At 37.6% G+C, this 20,322-nt stretch overlaps 1 protein-coding gene across 1 annotated transcript in view; it reads left to right on the top strand.

The window, feature by feature from the left end:
* The first annotated feature begins 724 nt into the window (after positions 1-724).
* LOC121655598 (transducin-like enhancer protein 3-B) overlaps positions 725-20,322 on the top strand; it is a 160,870-nt gene continuing 141,272 nt past the window's right edge. Inside the window, exon 1 of the mRNA XM_042010479.1 lies at positions 725-1,081. The gene's annotated coding sequence lies outside the window, so the exon portion shown is untranslated. The remainder of the gene's footprint in view (positions 1,082-20,322) is intronic.

Genomic DNA, 20,322 nt, shown 5'->3' with positions numbered 1-20,322 from the left:
CCCGTAAGTGTGTTAAAAAGGAAGGAAATTAAATCTTTAATCAGTTAAATTTACTTCATAGATTAAATATTAAGTCTCAAACACGAAGACTCCATAAAATAATTCTATTGGTGAATATTAATACTGTAATAAAAAGTATTAAAATGATTTCAAATAATAATAATAATAAAACAACAACAAACAAACAAACACAAAAAACAAAACAGAAGCTCAGCACGGGGGAGCAGATTTCAGCAAACACCAGCCTGTTTATTAGCAGATCTAGTATTCAGTGGTGTGACTCAGATAGTCCTGATAAGATATCATTTTATTTCTCCTTTCATTTTTTTTCTCCATCTCTTCCCTTTTCTTCTTCTTTTGTTATTTTTAGCCAAAGTTTAACCAGGTAACGATGGTTGCAAACAAACCTAATGGTAGAGTATTCATTAAATGATGGAGCTACTGTCCCAGAATACAACACAACTGTTCACCTTTTTCGTTTTTTATGAATAGATTAAATATTTTATTCCACTTAACGATGATTTTTTTTTACCTCATATAACACTGTATGTAATGACTTTGTCACAACATAAACGGGTGAAACAGCGCCCCCTGGGATTCTAAACGTTGCTTTTTGTTAATTCTTGTGGTTAAAAGTGGTACTGCATTAGCACTAACGGAAAAAAAGCAAATAAAAAAACTTCAAGTTATTCATGACAGCCGAAGGGAATGCAGTGAGTTCGCCACTTATTGTTAAAAGAAAGTGTTAAACTACAACTTAATATCACAAAGAAATAGTTAATACTCGAAGAAACATGTAAAGAAAAGAGAGACGCACCTGCTTGGTCAAAAGCGACTAACCTTTTCTTAACGATGTTAGCTAGTGGCCTCGGTGTTAGCTGGCATGTATACACAGTTTTGCACCTCCCAGAATTAAGCTCGCCAGTAAATAGTTTGACTTAATTTATAAACAGTGACAACTTAAAAAGAAGCTGAAGTGAACAAGAGCTAACGAAGCCAATATATAGAAACCCAACACCCTGCGTTGCTAAATGATGGGGCATTTAGCCACCGTGATGACCCATGTTGGCTCTGCTGCCAGGTAAGTGATAAATATACTTTATCTCCATTTGTCCTTGCTGGCTATGAGGTTTATAAAATGTCCTCTAGATAAAGATACTTTCAGATGTGCCAGGATCTGTACTTGTACTATGAATGTCAGTTGTGATCGTTACTGTATACTGACACGCTTTGTCAGATAGTTTTACATCTGTATTCAGCCACTTATACATCTTTATTGATTTCTTGTGATGATTTTTTTCCCGCAACATACGTTTACTTTCACCACAGCACACAAAGTACTGCAGCTGTACATGAACAATATTTAATGTGTAAATAGATGTACATACTGTCTCTGTTAAATGTTTGGACACACTTACCCAATATATTTGAATGAGTAGGTAGGTAGGTCAAACTTTTGACTTGTCCTGTACACACACAAGAATAAAAACAGAAAACTAGGAGAAGAAGAACTTGATCTGACAGAACCATCTAGAAAGCACCTTGGGTGTTTACAGCTGTTAAAGACGTTATATTTAAAGTAACAGCTTCCATCAGCAATGTCAGCTTACTGAAAAACTGAATTTCTATACCAAGTGACTTGCCCAGAAAACGATAAATACTTTGTGTTATGAAGAATGACATGCAAATATTAAGTTAATCCAAAATAGCCAGTAGTATTTGCACATTGCTACCTTTCTTCCGGTGCTCGATATCAGGAAGTAAGGATCAGCATAAAATCAGGGCGTCAGACGAGCCAACTATGCACTGAAGAACTATTACTAATCAGTAGGGGTGCACGATAACAATTGGCCTGATAATTATCGGGTCAGTAACAGGAAATTATTAAGTCATTCCGATAAGTCCGATTTCATAATGACTTGTCCCGATAACATATATGTTTTTGTCAGCATGGCAGTGCTCTACTTATCCTAGGAGACCTGAATGGTCTGCAATGAATGCTGCGTTCAGTCTTTCTGACAGGAAAAATATAAGAATAACTCCTTTTGTTGGAAGACAGCTCGTTAAAACTCGGCCATAGTTTTGGTAGTTTAAAATTTATCTAACCAGAAAACTGACTGAGTTACTGACTTGAACCGACATCTAGTATTTTTCGACATGTTAGACATAAACAATAGAAGCGTAAACTTGAAAAGGCTGGAAGCAGCAAACGTGGGATTTGGGAAGTTCCATCACCCCTTGAATGCAGAACCACCAGCATGCAGCACAGTGTGCTTACGTTTGACAACAGAGAACAGGGCGTCAGTACTGTGGGAATTCTTCAAAGTTTCCAAAGAAGACAGTTCGCTGGTTATTTGTAATAACCCTGAGGAGGGAAAAAGTAGCACGAGCTTCAATACTACAAACCTGATCAGTCACCTGAAACATAATCATCTTTTCGATGGAGTTTTGAAAGCGTATGAGGCGCCTGGGCTGCTAAACGCAAAAAACTTAAAGCCAACCACAAAGAAGCCACCGGGACTGACAGACATCCATGAGGCGATTGAGACATCCAAGAAATTTGCCAGACATGACCCACAGGCTAAGGCTATTGAAGATTCAATCATGGAAATGATGCCGCTTGACGACCAGCCCTTCACCCTCGTTGAGGACAGAGGCTTTTGTTGTCTGATTCATCATTTGGAGCCATGATTTACGATGCTGAGCCGCCCCTACTTTGCTGATGTGTGCCTTCCATCCAAGTATGATGCGATCGCCAAATGTATTCACACTTTGATTGATAACAACATGAAAGACATAAGCTTCACCATGGATATATGGACTTGATTTTTGCATCAGTAAGCAAAGCACCTTATTTAAAATGATGTGCATTTGTGATATGAAATAGTTCTGTTTGATATCTTTAGAAAATGCTTTAGAGGTATACTAAAAGTTTTGCACTGGAAAAAAATAAATGTCTCTTAATATAAACAGTGAAAAGTCTTAGGTTTTGTTTGTATTGATGTCATGATCTTAAGTGTGTTATTGGTTATCAGTTATCACTATCGGCCTTTAGTAGCTGAAAGTTATCGGTTATAGAAAAATGGTTATTGTGCATCCCAACTAATCAGTAAGAGGCAGAGAGGGACGGATAATGTCTTTGCCTTCCTGTTAAAACAGATTTACTTGCCACACACTGCTAAATGTGATTAACTTGATCTGGTACACTCAGTATAACCACACATACCCTTTACTACACTTTTGCTTATCCAGTAGCCATGACACATAATTTGTGGCCTGACTTATTGCTCTAATATACAGAATGTTCACTTTTAGGGTGAGTCACTCTGCCTGCCTGTTACTGTGTTTTAATTTCCTGTTTGATTCATCTGCTTTTTGCTGGTTAAAGTTAAAGTTCTGGCGAAACTTACATTAGCTGCATATTTAAAGTGAAATTCTGAGCAGTTTCTGGGCTGCTTCTAAAGCACGCTGAGGGACGTTTGGTCCAAAGTATAATTAGAGTGACTGTAATAAACTCTGTTGACGGCTTTCATGCTGGAAAATGTCACAATTGTAAAAGAAATGGTGAACCTGCTGTCTGAAAAGTGTTGAGCAGTAAGTTGCCAAAATGAAGTAGACTGGAGTGGAGTGGACTCAGATGACTGATAGCAGGATAATTGGACCAGCAGCACTACCAAGATGTGAAAGAGCTAACGGTTTTATGTCACAGAGTACCACAGACATTAGAGCCCACATGATGGTTGGTATTGAGCTCTATATACCTCTTGGGTTAAAGTGGTGATTGTCACTCTCCATCTCTGCTGTGCTGAGCATGCCTTTTGTTTGTGCAAGCTAGCATCAGTCCAACATATTCTGCATTTGCATGATCATTTTTTCCACTTGAGTTGACTGACAGAAATGTACTATAAATATTTCCCTGAGATGTTTTTTCTAAAATCTGCAATAACATTACACCACTCCTTGTTGAAATTATTTCAGTCTGTGCTTGTCAGTTCTGTCACTCAAAACCTGGGGGATACTGTCACAGGAGCTTGTAATGGACAATCAAACCTTTCACACTCTGTGAACTTTGATGTTAGTGTTACAAGGTTAATGCCACAGCGGGCTGGGATTCAAAAATAGCAGTTCTCTGCAGGCTGTGGATGGATTTGTCAGTGGAAACCACACGCTTAGTGAAGCAGGTCCTCATAATTGCCCACTGACACACAGCCTGTTGGTGAACTCTTTCCTGCTTCCCACAAGATTTTTAAACGGGAGTTTGACAAAGAAGGAGAAGTAAGTTTAGGGTAGTCACTCAACACTCTGTTACATAAAAGAGGGGAACTAGCTTTATATTGTGAGGGAATGCAAAGTATTGTTAACATCTGGTTGATTGGTATTGTAATCATGTCAACACTAGTAGACAAACTAGTGTTTTGACAGCTTGGGCTCTCGGAAACATTCTGGTCCACGCTCCGGACCACTTGGTGGCAGTAATGCACCAATTTGTTTTTGCCAACCGCTCAGAAATATAAAGAAGAAGAACTGCAGCACAGTGATCAGCTTTTACTGAACGCATTGAAGGGATAAAAGAAAAAGAGAGAGATATGGAGAAGCAGGTAACTGGGGTGAAAGAGGGCAGATATCTTGCTCTTGATTTAATAGTAAATGTGTTTCTTATTCCATCTCCCTCACGTCATCATTATAATAATTTACATAGTTATTTGGTATATAGTTATAGTAAGTTATTTATATATATAGGGTGGCACAGTGAACAAAGTTTGAGAATCACTGACATAATGGCACATAAAAACTGAAAAAAGCAGTTTTTCTCAGAAACAAGACTAACACTTTTCTTCTTATTTTTCTTGCTGCTTAACTGCGTAAATATGACTCATAGTTAGAAATATTATCCATAGTTATCGGGTAACAGACATCTCCTTCTGCTATACCGCTGTATCTGATGGGCTGTCATCTGTTTGAGTTGCAGCATCGGTTGTAGCTGAAGACAAACTGGAAATTCCAGATTGCAGTACAAAATGAAGTTGTGTTTATTAGGTTCCTCCAGGGTTGGTCAGAAGGTTCAGGGTATGTTTGATGGTTCAGAGACTGCCAGCAGGACATCCGGTGTCTCTTGTGTTTCTCTCTGTGTTTTTCGCCGCCAGCCTGAACTGCCGTCCGGCGTGTTGTTGTTGTGCTGTTGTTGGCTTCAGTCTTCATTTTTAACCACCAGCCCTGTTAGCTCCAATACCATCTGTGGTCAATAAAGTGACTCAAAGGAGGAAATAAATAAATGTAGGTCTTTGGGAAGTTGTGCTCTGTCCCAGACTTTATCACATTTAGCTTTCCTCTTGTTATTGGTCAGAAAACAGCTAAGTCTCGTTGATTTTTTTTTTTTTGTTTTGTTTTCTTGTTTTGTTTCTGGACACTGAAACCAAAAGCAGCCCGCTGCAGCATTGTTTATGTGGATCCACAGTTTAAGAAGAAAAGCTTTCCACAAAAAAGTAGCATTTGCCTTCGCCTCCATGTATTCTAGTTTAGATCACAACCCTTATACGTAATCTCCCAGAATGCATTGTGCAAGTAAAATTATGGTGACCTCCATAGTTTAGAAACGTAGTAAATACATACGATATTAAAAGTCATTAGGAATTTTCATGTGTCAGAAACAATTAATTTTAGTTAAAAACAATAACTAAATGTTTTGGCCAAAATGTGCTAATAGCCGGGGTTACTTTTAACACCCCTGCAACAACATGACGTAGCACAATAAAATTCAGCCTACTTTCTGCCTTGTGTCAAAAGTTTCATGAAGTGTGAAGTTTCAGTTTCCTGCACTGAAAATTATTAGAAGCACCGAAGGCCTCTGAGGCCCCTCAGAACTCTATTGCAAGAACAGGTGTCATAGTGCTGTAAAGAAGTAGTGAATCATAAAAAGAAGATTACACCTCAAGGTTTCCCACCTTATTTTAACATGTCGGCAGGCAGCACAGGTGTATTTACGGGTGCCTAAATGTATTTAGCAACCTACTCATAGATTTTTAGTTTTTACTATTCCGGATAAGCGGAAGAAAATGGATGGATGGACTATTCAGATAGTAAAATTATTACTGCTGAGCTGCACTTTGATTCAGCCCCTTGCTGCTTTATGTTACTCTCAGACATTACATCTGCCCCTTCCTTCTTTATACACACATTGCAGTACACAGTATTAAACAGCAGAGACGCTCATTGGATTGCCATCACCAAATATATTAAGTCATTTTTAAACTTTTTTCAGACCCTTAACATTTTTTATTTTTTAATAACATTTTGAGCAAACCTTTTAAGTGTGAGACTTCCTGCCCCCATGCTGCTCCTCTCTGCTTCAAGCACAAAGAGGGACAACCTTGTATGAGTTCATTATTGTTTTGACCATATTAAGGCCATGTGCCAGATATGGAGGCAACAAACTTGACCAAACAAACGTTATGACAGACTACTCGAATGCAGTCTGTTCACTTAGTGGCAGAATGAACAAGGAGAACAACAGCTGACAAGGACACATCTGTAGTCAGTATTCAGTGTTATGATAATCTAGTAATGACAGTTTTATGTCTGTTTTCCTTCAATTTTTAAACCCTACCACATAAATAAAAATGTGGCAAAGCTACAAAGTACTGATGAAGTAATGTAATGTACCGCGCATTTTCTACAGGGGGTAGGAAAATGAACAACTTTAGGTAATTTGGTCCAGGTTTGTCTCCTTTTTTTTCTATGCTGTCATGTCATTGCATTGATTTTGAATTATTTCTGCTGTGGATAATTTTCTGATTGAATTTTCATGGTTGTTTTAAAGCTACATAAAATTTGTTTTGTATTTTCTTTGGTGTTAAAGAATAGAACAGAACAAAAACAGCTGAGCATGTTTCTAGGTCAGCAGTCATGTTTTGAAGGTGCTGGGGGGGGGAAAAAAAAAAAGTAAAAATCAACAAAAAAACCAAAGTGCCATCAAACTGAAATACCTGTCATGGCACACAGCTTGACAACACTTGGTAACAGCTTAATAATAGTACCATAGTGCCGATTGGCTAATCATTTGTCCTTCTGATTACACCAAGTTTTTCAACCGAGAAACCTCTGTTTCATGGCACCATGTCAGATTGATCTGTCTTAGTTTTAAGTTCTGTTGGGATTTTCATCACTGAGAGTTTTTGCCTAATGGCACTTTGTAAATTATTTTATTTATATTGTTAATGCTTCTGGGTACATGGTATCACATAACTCCAGAATATTAACACATATTACCATAAAAATAAGAGAAAGACAGTAACTTGTCCATGTTGTCTGCAGCTGTATGACATGTTATCTTGCAGTAGTCAAACTTCTCTTTTTGTTTCTGTTGTGAAATCTCTTTCTAGTCAAAGCCTGGGGAACCTCCTGGCTAAACTGGACCTGGTGCTTTGTTGTGTTGTGACTCAGAAATAAATTAGAGAGACTACTGGGTCTACAAAGTAACTGGAATAACAGGATACAACATGAGACAGTTGTTTTTTTCCCCCAGCTCTTCCTTTAAATTATAAGGGAAAGTACCATCTTGAAGTACTTTATTGCATTTGAGCAGATTGCAGAAGGTTAAAATAGTACACAACAAAATATTTTCTAATCAGCTTATTACAAATCTTTGTACTAATGATACATGGGCTTCAGGGGTATAAACATGATGTTTCAATGTGGCTTCATTGGAAACTTTCAAGATTAGATATATTCAATTTAAATCTAGATGTAAGGTTAAGAAGTCTGGAGTTCCTCTCATGCTAAATGAAATTGGACTCTTCTTAAAGTATGCTCCTTCTGGTCTTGTTTGTTAAGAAGAAATTATTATAAAAGATGTCTGAATTTCAGTACAGGTGGGTGACTATTCGGTTTGCTGCCATGGTTGTGCTTAAAAATTTAGCAAATGGTATAATGTAAACTGCACACATGTGAAGTTGACTGTGTTTTATAGTTTTATTTTTGTTCAGTTTGATCAGAAATCACTAAACTTAAATGATCTGAGCCCCGCTAGGCTAGGTTTATGCTCATGTTACAGATTTGTATGAAGTCTTGATACGTTACTCCTCTTTAACCGCGGTGGACCATTTTGTTTATGACCCAAGCCTTTCAGACCACCGCGTGTGTATTCACAAGCTCCTTTCACCATGAGGGCTGTAACAGCCAAAGCTGCTCCACAGAAGTTTCTGTTCTGCGTTGAGCCCAGACAGGAAACAGCACTCTGGGGAACCACAGGCATCTATAAATATTCAAGCCTGGAGAAGTTTATAGAGTTTGTCATTAAGGATTTATGGTGGACTGCAGAAGTGGTTATGAATCTTGTTTCAGACCCAGTTCGAAGGAGGGATTGCACTCTACACTCCTTAGGAGGCAGGCGGTAGTGTTGAAAATGGGATTGATGAAAAAACATGACACTTAAGTCATTAAGTTTGGTATTGTTTGGAGGAATGAATACTCCTGAAGAGTCATAATGTTGTGGTGTTGGATAATTTCACTGTTTACATTGTTTTCTCATGTTAGAAAAACTATTTTGTGGATCACCATCTGTTGAGTAGTTTAAAAGATTTGGAGGAATTCTCCAAGGGCAATGCATTTTCATATCTATCAAGTCAACATTGTACTGATTTGTAACTATATTTCTAACTGTAACTATAGTTAAACAAGAACCTACTTTATGCAGAATTTATTTTTTTTTTATTTACATTAAATTTTAAATTGATCTGTTTTTGCTTGTAATATTTGTGAGTATATTGAACACTTTGAAAGAGAAAAGAAAAAAAAAATACAGAGGCACCAACTACAACATGTTAAGAACAAAAAAAGAGGAACATGACATGCCTGAGTTAGTCATTTTAACTTTTTCTCTTTTTTGTTGTGCAGTGAGAAACCGCTTTTGACTTTTGCGGAACATCATGGTTTTGGGTCAGCATATTTGTCTTTCACAACCTGCTTCCAGTTGGCTGGACAAGGCCCATGTGCCCTCACCACAACCGCATGATGCTTCTATCAATACCCAGCATTAAGACCACTACATCTCACATTTCACACATTCTTTTTCTTATCTCTACTTCCCCTTTCTAGTTTTTCTTCATGTCTCCCCTGGCTTTTGCTTCTCATCAGGCTTGTTAAGAGCTGTTGCAACCCTCCTCCACTTTCTGTACTCTATAATTTGTCTTTCTCACATGTGGCTTAAGTTTCAGTTCCTTCTAGAGGTTTCTCTTTGGAATCTCACCATCTGTCTTAATCTTTTTTTTTTTTTTTGCTGTTGTTTTCTTCACTTCCTAGCTGTGTGTCATTTCAGTGCATTACAAGGCCACTTAACTAAGTCTGTATTGCAACAGTTCCATTTCCCTTCACAAGCCATGGTTTATTGATGTCTTCACACCACACCAAGATGATGACATTTTCTAACTAAAGGTCATGGTAATGCTACCCTTACTGACAGCATTTCTCTCCCTTTTTTTTTTTTTTTTTTTGTAGCTGAAGGTTTTCAGGAACGCTTTTGTTCTGCAGAAATACCAGAATGCTGCTTGGGGATTTTTGGCATCACAGTGTGCAGGATGAAGTGTGTTGCTCAGTGTATGACTGCCCACATCAACTCATTAATGACTTTGTTAATTAATAATGAAAAATGTTGGATGTATATTGGTGTATTGGTTTGGACTATTGCACACAAGAAGATTCCAGGTTAGGGTTTCAGCTCTGTCAGTTTGCATGTTCTGCCCATGTACTCTCCTGGTACTATAGCTTTCTTCCACCATCCAAAAACATGTGTGTTGGGTTAACTAGTGATTCTACATTGAGCCCAGAAGTGAGTGAGTTGTTGTCTTATTTGTCTGTCTTAGCCCCGGGATAGACTGGTGACAACCCTGAATAAAATAAAATAGGAATAGAAAATTAATAATAAAAAATGCCAGCCAGCATATTTAATTTATTATTATTTATTTATTTTATTTTATCATGGCTTTGTTGGAGAGCAATCATTCACCAGTCATCAGGTCGACAGGTTGCTTCTGATGTCAGGTGAGCACATTGCATTGCAGCTCTGTTGCCTTTGGTATGGGATCGTGAGAATAGGTACATTATACACTGTAAATATTTATAAAGCCTAACTAATTTTATATAGGTGCTATATTATTACAGCTAATTAATTAGAAAACAGTGAACCCTTGTGATAACATGTTGTAAACATGTATGTCTTAGAGTTATCTGAAGAAATCAGCACTATTTACTTTTTCTGGCCATAAGCCACACTTCTCCTGCGGAGTCATGTGATCCCACCAGAAACCCAATAAAAAGCAGGAAGCTTCATTTCCTCTCCAGCCAACAAATTGCTCATCCATCCTCCCCTATCTACACGAACATTCAGATTTAAAAAGAAAAAGCAAAACAGATTTCATATTACAAGACAGCCAGAAAGGGCTGCCATGTGAGGAACCCATCTGCTTTTTTGTAGTTTAAGAGAAGGCATTTGTTGATGTCTGCCACACCTCTGTGACAGATGATATGACAATATAAGCTGGCCCACAGGTGATAGGGTTTTTTTCCATGAAAAAAAATATAACTCAGCTTTAGGAATGGATGTGACATGTGGATGAAATGGCATTAACTTTGGTTTCTACATTGACTTGTTAACTTAATGTAATGAGTGATTTACCTCCACATATTTTATCCTGGAGTTCTAGGAGGTCCTAGTGTGTTTGTATCTGTCATGTGCTTTTGCCTTTAGTGTTGATCTGGCACTCATTAGTTCTGATCGTGAAATCATGCTGGGGAAGTGGGCACATATGTGGGAGCATATTTGTTTATGTTTATGTTCATGCATGCATGCATGTCATGCATTTAATCAAGTAGTTTACTTGGCTTTGCTAACTGCCAATTTGGAAAGAGGGAGTTTCAGACTTGTATAATCCAGCATTTATTACACACAAGAGGGAGCCAGTGCTGATTAAGGAGAACAGTGGAGCCTTAATGGATTAGTATATTGCACAGCAAATGGCCCCTAGCAACCTGAGCTAAAAGGATTCTACATCACTTTCTGAGAGGTCTCAAAGTTTATCATTAGTAAAGATAATGGCATTAACTAGAGGGCTATTTTCTCATCTATATTATTAGTTTTTCTCATAAAAGACCATGATATCTGCACACAAGAGTACTACAAAATAAACAGGCTTTTTCTATTTTTTCTTTGTATTTTTTTGCCTGGCAGACCATGAATTACAAAAAATAAAAAGTCTTTTTTTGCTGTCTATTTTTTTCTGCATCTGCTCGTCTGTCACACTCTGCACAGTCTCAATCATCCAAATTTGCACCCACACACTGATCTGAAGCTCATACACATATTCACATTCCAACCTACCCTATGAATTCTTATTAAAGTGAGCTTTTTGAAATGGCTGCCCCTGCTTTTCAATGTCAGTCACTGCATATTATGCCAGTGGCAAAGCATTTATTTAGTATATCTTGCTTGGGTTTCAATTACACCTATTGACTGTACATGCGCAGTTAAAATTCAATTCTTCATTCACTTTGGTCAAGGGGGGGCACTAGTCTGGAACCCAGTTTAAACTATGTGCAGTTAATTAAAAATCACTCCTGTCTTTCTTTTTTATACCTATACCTTCCCAGCTTTTTCTGATTAAGGTTGTATTTCAAAATTTCAAGTATAGCTTGATCTCATGGGTATCTAAACAGTCTTTTCAATGTGGAGAAACAGTAAAATGAAAGATCTTGTCTTGTGTAAACCTTTCTGTATAAAACCTTCTTATCTGTCAGCTAATATCTATCTGCATGTCCATCTGTAACTCAACATTACATCTCTGTTAGTCTGTCTTTCTGTTGATATATTTATAGGGATTTCCTCAGGCTTTCTTTCTGCTTCTTCAATGTTTCCTTTTGATGCTGAGTGCTGTCAGGTACTGCCTAAGTGTTACTGAATGACGTCTGACTATGCTTAATGCTATCTCTGAGTTATCTGTTGTGACTGTGGACTGTCTGATGACATTTGTCAGTATTTACTGTTGTAGGTGAACAAAGGCTTCTTTTCTCCTCCCGACTGTGACTCAGTGTTGCCAAGGTCACAGAAAGTTCATCTTCTGTTTGTTGGGAGCATGACCAGACAGACATGTATAGGCTGTGGCAGGCTGTCTTTGTTAAGGTTAGGTTGATACAGACATTTCCTTTTGGATGTCAAAGGACAACGTCAGGTGAAGTTGAACTTTTCTGTTGTCCCACACTGGCTTTCTCATAACCCTGCTTTCTTTTTCTGCCTTTGCTCAGTATTTTACATTTAATAACAATGGATTAAGCTCTGGACATAACACAAACATGCTCACTTGGATTTAAAGTTACAGACATGGAGGGGGCTAAGACCAGAGGAATTATAGCCACAAGCAAATAAAAAAAATTGAGGTATTTTGAGTTGAAACTTGAGTAGACACATTCTGTTTCATGGTTTCTGTCAGCATGCTGCAACCATGAATCATGCCAGTATGCTGACAATACAAGTAAAAGGTTAGCTGTCCACAGTTGTAACATCTCTTTGATTTTAATAAAAGTCAAGATCTGGGATAAAAGACAAGTTGGGGTCTCTTAACAATGCCAGCAATGATAAAAAAAAAAAAAAAAATCTACTTGTGTCTTTTGAGTTTCTCTCTGTAGAGAAAATCTAGAGTTTCTGACTAACCATTTGTAGATCAAGGTCACTTTTCACTCCTCCCTGGGTGCACCAGGTTCCCTGCAAAGCCTCATTATCCTTTTATCACAACATTTATCTGACAAGAGAGCAGGGAGGGAGTATCCAGGCCACCTTTAAAGATTAATAAAAGGCAGTAAAAAGAGAGAGCCCTAAAAAAAAAGAAAAAGAAAAAAAAAGAACAAGCTTCAAACTAGCAATTCAGTTTAATGTCTGCATGTGATAGGGTTGAACAGAATTATTAATCAGAAGCTAAAAAAAATTCAGACCTTTGCTCTCAGCTGCCTCGCTTAGAGTCTTTAGTTACCACCATTACATAGCAACTGAAGGTCGGGAGGTCTGCCACTAATTGGTTCTACAGGGTTTTGAATAACAATGAGCAGAGCCCAATTATAAAATCACTATGAGACGCCATGGAAGAGCAAGATAGAGCGAGTATGAAAAACAGAGGTAGGAAGCATAAAAGAGAGAGAGATGAGGGACCTGCTGGACCAGTGGTGGGAAAGAGGGACTACAGAGAAAAAAGACAGACGTGAGGCTGTTTCATCACTTTAGCTTCTTTTTCTTCAGCAGCAAGCTATTAATAAATTTTATAAATCAGCGGTGGCATAAATTTGAATAGAGGTTCGTGGAAAAACTGTCAAGGTCTCTGAAGATAGCTCCACCTCATTGGAAATTCCATTTCACATAACACAGGCTGATTTGAAGGGAATCTTTTCTGTTTTATTGTCTGTTCATTTATTAGTAATAGAACAGAATCATTTTTACAAGGTGGGATCTGACGCGAGCATTTTGGAATATAAATCAGTGTCTTTTTAGAATAAAATAAAAAATAGTCTTTTTTACCTCTATCTGTGGTGTATATTTTTTGTCCATTCATGCATATTTAGTTAAACATATGTTGTGGTTAAAGCATTTGTCATTACTAGGAGTGTGTCTGTGAAGATTATCTATGTGTTCTTCATGTGTCTTCATGCTGTGCTGTGTCATGTTTGATGAGACATCAACAGGCAAGTTTAACACCCACCTGGTGGCTCTGTTTCTCTAGGAAACATAAGAAACTACTGTTCCCCAAATCAAGGCTTTGTCAGGTAGCTGGAGAAGCCGTGTCAGGTTTAACAACAGCCCCTCCCTTTAACTGACATATATACTCACCACTGGATATGAATGGCCATGTTACAAGTTTATCAGGCTCTTACTGCTTTGGTCCATGTTCATCTTTTCTTTGGCATCTTTCAGCTATGAAGCTCAGTGTCTAAACAAAAGAGAGTTATTCTTTCCACAGAGGACACTGTTATGGATGTGTTTGAAACACCTATTTTTCTTTAGTTCAGGCTTTTCTTCCGTTGTTTATCTACATCATCATGTAAACATATTTACGTAATGCCTAACTAGTTGATAGTTTAGTATGCCTTAAATGAAGAATGGGCTTAAATGTGGTCACATGAAGAATCAGTAGCTTAGGCATTGTTGGGTTTGAGATTCTGACAGTTTAACTTTAAGCAAAAATATCAGTTTTATGCTATTTTTATTAAAGTGATACTATGTAAGGGCACATTCACACCAGGATAATTTGGAGAACGCCATTGGGCGAGGGATTCTAAGGAATTCTTCCATTGGTTTGGTTTGCTTTCACACTGCAGTTTACTCAAGTGGACCAAACAACCTGGATAATGTCCCAGTTACAACTGCTGCTGCTAGAGGCGGTAGTCTCCAGAATGCAAAATAAATTTATGCAGTCTCCTGATGTCCCTTTTTACTTTGTGGTTTAAACCTATTGGTTTTCACAATAATTTGTCCCGTATGAGCAACAGGAGATGCAGCTAGCTTTCAATCATGTTGCGCTACAACACGCTGTACATCACTTCCACACCAGCGTTCATCAGGATGTGAACCAAGACCCCTGGTTTTCAAGCAGACCCCAAAAGATAAGACAAAGTCAACACTGGACTGACTTTTACTGGCTAGAGAGAGCTCAGAGAAGATGTAAGATGGAAGGTGAATTAGCATTCATTAGAGGGCGCCACTGTGTGAAATCGTCCAAAGTCCAGTAGTGCTTCTTTAAAGATCTAAAATAGGTTTATTTAAAATGTGTTGATAAAACCCCCTTTTTTTTTCTATTAAAGCAATCTATTTTAATTTATATACCATTGTCACTTTTTAGGGTTTACATTTTGAGTTTGCTTCATGTTCCAGATATCTTAGTTTTTTAATTGATAATCTTTCATCAGCTGGTAAAAAGTTTGAGACTGAAGCTAGGTTTTTATTTCAGGATAAAATCCTGCCTTTCAAATGAATCTAAAAAAAAGGCTGGTTGCTGCCACCTTTATGTTAGATTTAGATTATGGAGATGTTCTGTACGTGCATGCATCGTCTCAGAGTATATGTGCTCTGTATTGTATGTAAACGAGACTTTGAGGTTCATCACAAATTCTCGATCACCTATCATTTATTGTACAAACATGTTGGATGGTCTTCTTTGTCTATATGAAGGCATAGACACTGACATATTTTTTTATTAAGTTATTAGTCTGCTTCTTTCCTACTTCTCAATTTTTCCCCATCTGAAGAGATCCGGGGCTTTATTTATAAAGTTGGCGAAGGTACAAAAACTGGTGTACGCCAACTGTAGTCAACTTTTGGGATTTATAAAAACCAAACTTGACTGGAAAATGTTCCTACCTTCACGGTAATTCTGACCCAGGCGTACACACAAAATGTGGGAAAATGGGAAACTGCGGCACCAATGGTACAGAATAAAATTGAGGAAATGGTGTGAAATGTGAGACATTTGTGCACAATCCACTACTACCTTTCACGCCACGTTAGATATTAAAGGTGTTTGCAGAAATAAATAAAGATGCACATTCCATATTAATTCTCCTAAGAGCGCACGCTCGGGGGAAAAAGACAGGATTTTCGGGAAAAAGGGAGATGATGTCAGTGTGAAAGTCATTCAGCAGAGCGGGATGCAGATTGGAGGCTGGAGGTCTAGAAGTGATGCAACTAGGGCCCGACCGATATGGATTTTTTGAGGCTGATATTTGGCAGAAAAAATCTGAAAAAACCGATTAATCAGTCGACAAAAAAATATATATATAATAAATAAATTAACCTAATTTTTGGTTCATTATAGGGCTGCAACGATTAGTCGACGTTGTTGACAATAGTCGACAATGAAAATAGTTGACAACTAATTTACCAGTCGACTATTGTCGCAAAAAAAAAAAAAAAAAAACAAACAAAAAAAAACACCTACAGAGTGAGACATCATCTTCTTCCCTATCTCTGCTGAGAGTTGCACAACGCACATGTGCAAAGAAAAAAAAAACAACCCACAGAGTGAGACATCGTCTTTTTTTTTTAAATCTCTGCTGAGAGTTGCACATGCGCAATAAAGTCAACCAGGGGAAAAATAAGGCGGCCGACAGGGGAATAGAACAGCGACAGAGGACGTCAAAAGTCTGAAATAACTTCACGTTAAACTTACAAAATAAATTAAAAGCATGTCAGATTTGTAAAGCGGACCTTGCGTACCACGGAAGTATGTCTGCAATGCTCGAACACGTAAAGAGGAGACAAGTCAGACGTACATAACAACCTCATGCAAGATTTCAAAACTGAAAGTGAAATAAGATCCATTTAATAATTATGAGATACATAATCCGATTGGTCGACTAGTCGTTTTAATAGTCGGTGACTAATCGACCATAAGAATAGTCATTAGTTGCAGCCCTAGTTCATTAACGCATACACCAACAAAATATGAATTACAGAATATTTTACTGTTTCACAATATTTTTTCCTTATAAGTTTAACTTTACAACAGAAGAATTTAAAAAAACATGCAGCAAAGCATTAAATAACTGGGAAATTAAAATATATAACCTTAAAAAGTCAATCTATAAATGAATTGTATAAATGAATGATGAATTAATTAAATATACCTTGTTTTGTACTTCTTGTTGATGCAAATTAGAAGTAGGCTAAAGTACAGGTAGAAAAATATATATAAGGTGTATGCCTTATATAACCAAAATGAGTGAAGTTAGCTAAACATTATGCAGCCTTCTGGTGCCCTTAAATGTTAAATTACATTTTCTTTACTCCATTATTTTTGTTGTCATGAAATATATCATGGCATATATCATATATGAACCAAAATAGAAACCAGATATGCTTTTCTGTCAAAAATATGTCATCTTCGATAGAATTGTATTTTATATATATATGGTCTGGCACTAATTGTAACACATAGTGAGTTGCTGTTACAGTCTGTGTCACGTTAGTATTTTCTGACAAAGTAAAACTAAGGGAGATAAACTAATATTAATAATGTTAAATTTTCGGTGCTGCATTCACGTTTCTCCTCCTAAAATGCGCCTCAACCTGCAGCTGACGGAGTGATGAACGCACATTTTGTTCTCTCAGATGTTTTGTACACTTATGTTATTTCTGCAGTTACTGGCTACTTAGCTAATGCTATGCTAGGTTGGGATAACAGTGATGTTATTGCTAACATAGACGGATGTTATGACTGGCCGTTTTTTAGGAATAACTTTACCTGTGTGAACTGCTGACAACAGCTGGTACTTGACGTGCTATTATGGCAACAAGTCAACGTTGCAATACCCTAACATTTTACATCTGGTGCTTCACACTTCAAAATAAGAGTTCCGCTTTCAGCAGTTAGCCAAAACATTTAAACGGGGAACGCCATGAGCTATTTTAGCACAACTTTAGCAATGCAGCGTAAATAAAAAGCTGACCGACACAATGAAGCATGCGTCACTCGTCATTACACATGGCAAACAGAGTTAAACTGAAACTGGAGACATGCTGAGTCATTAATTGTACAACATTTTTATAAACGTACCTGTCGGTAAGCTCCACTCAGCCCATTGCTTTAATACAGGGATCTCCAACTCTGGTCCTTGTGAGCTACTGTCCTGCAGGTTTTGGATTATATCCTGATGCAACACACCTGACTCAAATCACTGGGTCATTAACTGGCTTGTGCAGAGGTGTGTTGTAGTAGGAGATATCTAAAACCTGCAGGACAGTAGCTCACGAGGACTGGAGTTGGAGACCCCTGCTTTAAAATAAACTGGCTAGCTACTAGCTACCTCTGTTGAAAAAACGAGAATGACTGTGGGAGTCAGAGCTCCATCTAGTGGACAAACGTCGCAAGGACATCATTCAGCAGACTCCGACACTTAACAGCATTTACTGTTTTATGAGGAAGTAAGACTAAATCGGCGTATAATCGGCAAAACAACGGCCGATATTGGCCATTTTGAAAAGGGCTAATAATTTAGGGCTAATAAATCCGATTTAATCGGCCTGTTGATTAATCGGTCGGGCCCTAGATGCAAATCTAATGAAACACACGAGGTGGATTTCTTTTTATTTATTTGTTCTTATGCAATGCTTTTTAAAAAATTGTTCCAATTTCTGTCAAGACGGTCTTTATTTCCTGCAACTCCTTGTCCATCTGGTTAATAGCGGAGATTGTGTCCCTCTGCACCACCCACCCAGCTGGAACACCCAGCAACTAGAAAGAAATACAATTTAACACTAAATAAACTGCTGCTAATCTCAGATGTATCTGTACATATTTATTTTATAAATTAAAACAAATTACCGTCATCATTACTGTCATTTAGTGATTCACAACTCCAGGTACCGAACTTCGGCCTCCCGCATGAGAGACGGATTCCCTATTGACTGAGATATGCAGCCGCATGTACTTATGCCTCTGGCGTATCTTCCCTTCTCAAACTGCACTGGCAGGATTAGCCCCCTGCTACCACTATTTTGTTTTTCTGACACCAGTAATGCCCACACCGGGCACATTCAACATGGGCCATCAGGATCTCTGTCTCACACCCTGAAAAATTGCACTTCTTAACTCCTTTTCCCTCCTGAGACATCATGCAAACGATGTGATGAATATATATTACAGGTGTCCACCTGACCATTTATAGCCACCATGTGAGCGTGGGAAGGCTTTCCCTCACGTGCTCCCGCTTTAGAGTTGATTCTGATTTATAAATGGAAAAAGGCAAAGGACGTGCGTGCGCAGGCTTTTATTAATCTGAAAGTAGAAGTGCGTAGCATTTGCTTTTTGCACAGCAGATGCCACCTGTAGTTTGCTTTGCTGTGCACAGTTTTATTAATAAGGCCCCAGGACCTTACCTTACCAATTTTTTTTATTATTTTCAGTCCCAAGAGATTGAACTGGGAATGGAAAAATGTTTTTTCTTGATTTGGAGGCCGTTACATCTGTTTGAAGATGTTCTGAATGATTTAGGGGGGAAAAAAGTTTTGTTTTTTAATTTATTTTTAAATTAGTTTTTACTTTGTCTTAAGACATAAGCCAGCTTGAATGTGTGTTGTTGTGGTTTTGAATGTTTTTTTTAACTCTGCTTCTGCTGTCTCTGCCAGGACACTTGGAAAAGAGATTTTTATTGTCAGCAAGGCTTTTCCTAAAAAAATAAAGGTTAAATAAAATTTTTTATAAATAATAAAAATAAAATAGCAGTGAATATGTATCAGCAGTACAGTATTAAACATGAATTTAAACAATGTGTTACATAATATAATCGATTTTATTTAAAATTACAAGAGCTACTACTGCTAAGAACAAAATTCAAATATTGTAATATTGATTCTGTTAATTCCATGTTGTTGCACTCATACACGTAACGATAGAAAGGTGGAAGGAAGTGTGTCATCTTTGAGCACACATACCCATTCACACTGTCTCCATGGGAGTTTTTGACAAGTCATTAAAAAAGCCCATACCAGTACAGGAATGGTATAATGGAAAGTAGTGCTGGGTGGTATGACCAAACTGATGTAATGGTATTTTTCAAAATTATGATGGATTCATGGTATTTGACAGTAATTAGTTTTTTTCTTTATGCATGACTGGGTGTCTACAACATTGGCTCATCTCCATGAGAACTGTACATTGTAAAAAACATAGTAAGGCTGGATTTTGGATTTTCTTACCAATAGATCATAGTGTGTGAAGGTAATTGGTGTGTTTTCTATTGTGCTACCCTCTTCCACGGGTTCTCCACAGGGTTGTTGTCTCTCTCCACTTTTATACATTATGTACACCGATGAGTGTTGTAGTAATGTTAATAATAGATATATCTTTAAATTTGCTGACGACACAGCTATCGTTAGCCTTCTTGAGGGTGGTGAGACAGCACGTAGGAAGGTTGTGGATGATTTTGTAAGCTGGTGTGATAGCTCTTTCCTCCAAATAAATGTGTCTAAAACCAAAGATAAGGTCATCGATTTTAGAAGTCTCCACCAAACCCCCCATCTACTTTTATAAAAGCAGCTGCCATCAAGAAGGTGGACAGCTATAAATTAGTGCTGGGCGATATGACGATACATATCGTGGGGAAGATAGAAAAGTGTCTATCGGGCCATTTCTCTTCTATCATTTCTATCGTTTCTAACCTAATTTTATCAATTATTACAACAAATATATCATTAAACAGGCTGCGACGATTTTATTAACGTTGTCTTGTTATTAACGCATACTCTAAGTTTATATAAGTGAAAATAAAGAAGAATAAAAAAAGATTTTTTGCAAA

The sequence above is a fragment of the Melanotaenia boesemani genome, chromosome 1, assembly GCF_017639745.1.
Source record: "Melanotaenia boesemani isolate fMelBoe1 chromosome 1, fMelBoe1.pri, whole genome shotgun sequence".
Classification (NCBI taxonomy): domain Eukaryota; kingdom Metazoa; phylum Chordata; class Actinopteri; order Atheriniformes; family Melanotaeniidae; genus Melanotaenia; species Melanotaenia boesemani.
Note: the sequence above shows the minus strand (reverse complement) of the source record. Positions and strands in the feature narration are given on the sequence as shown.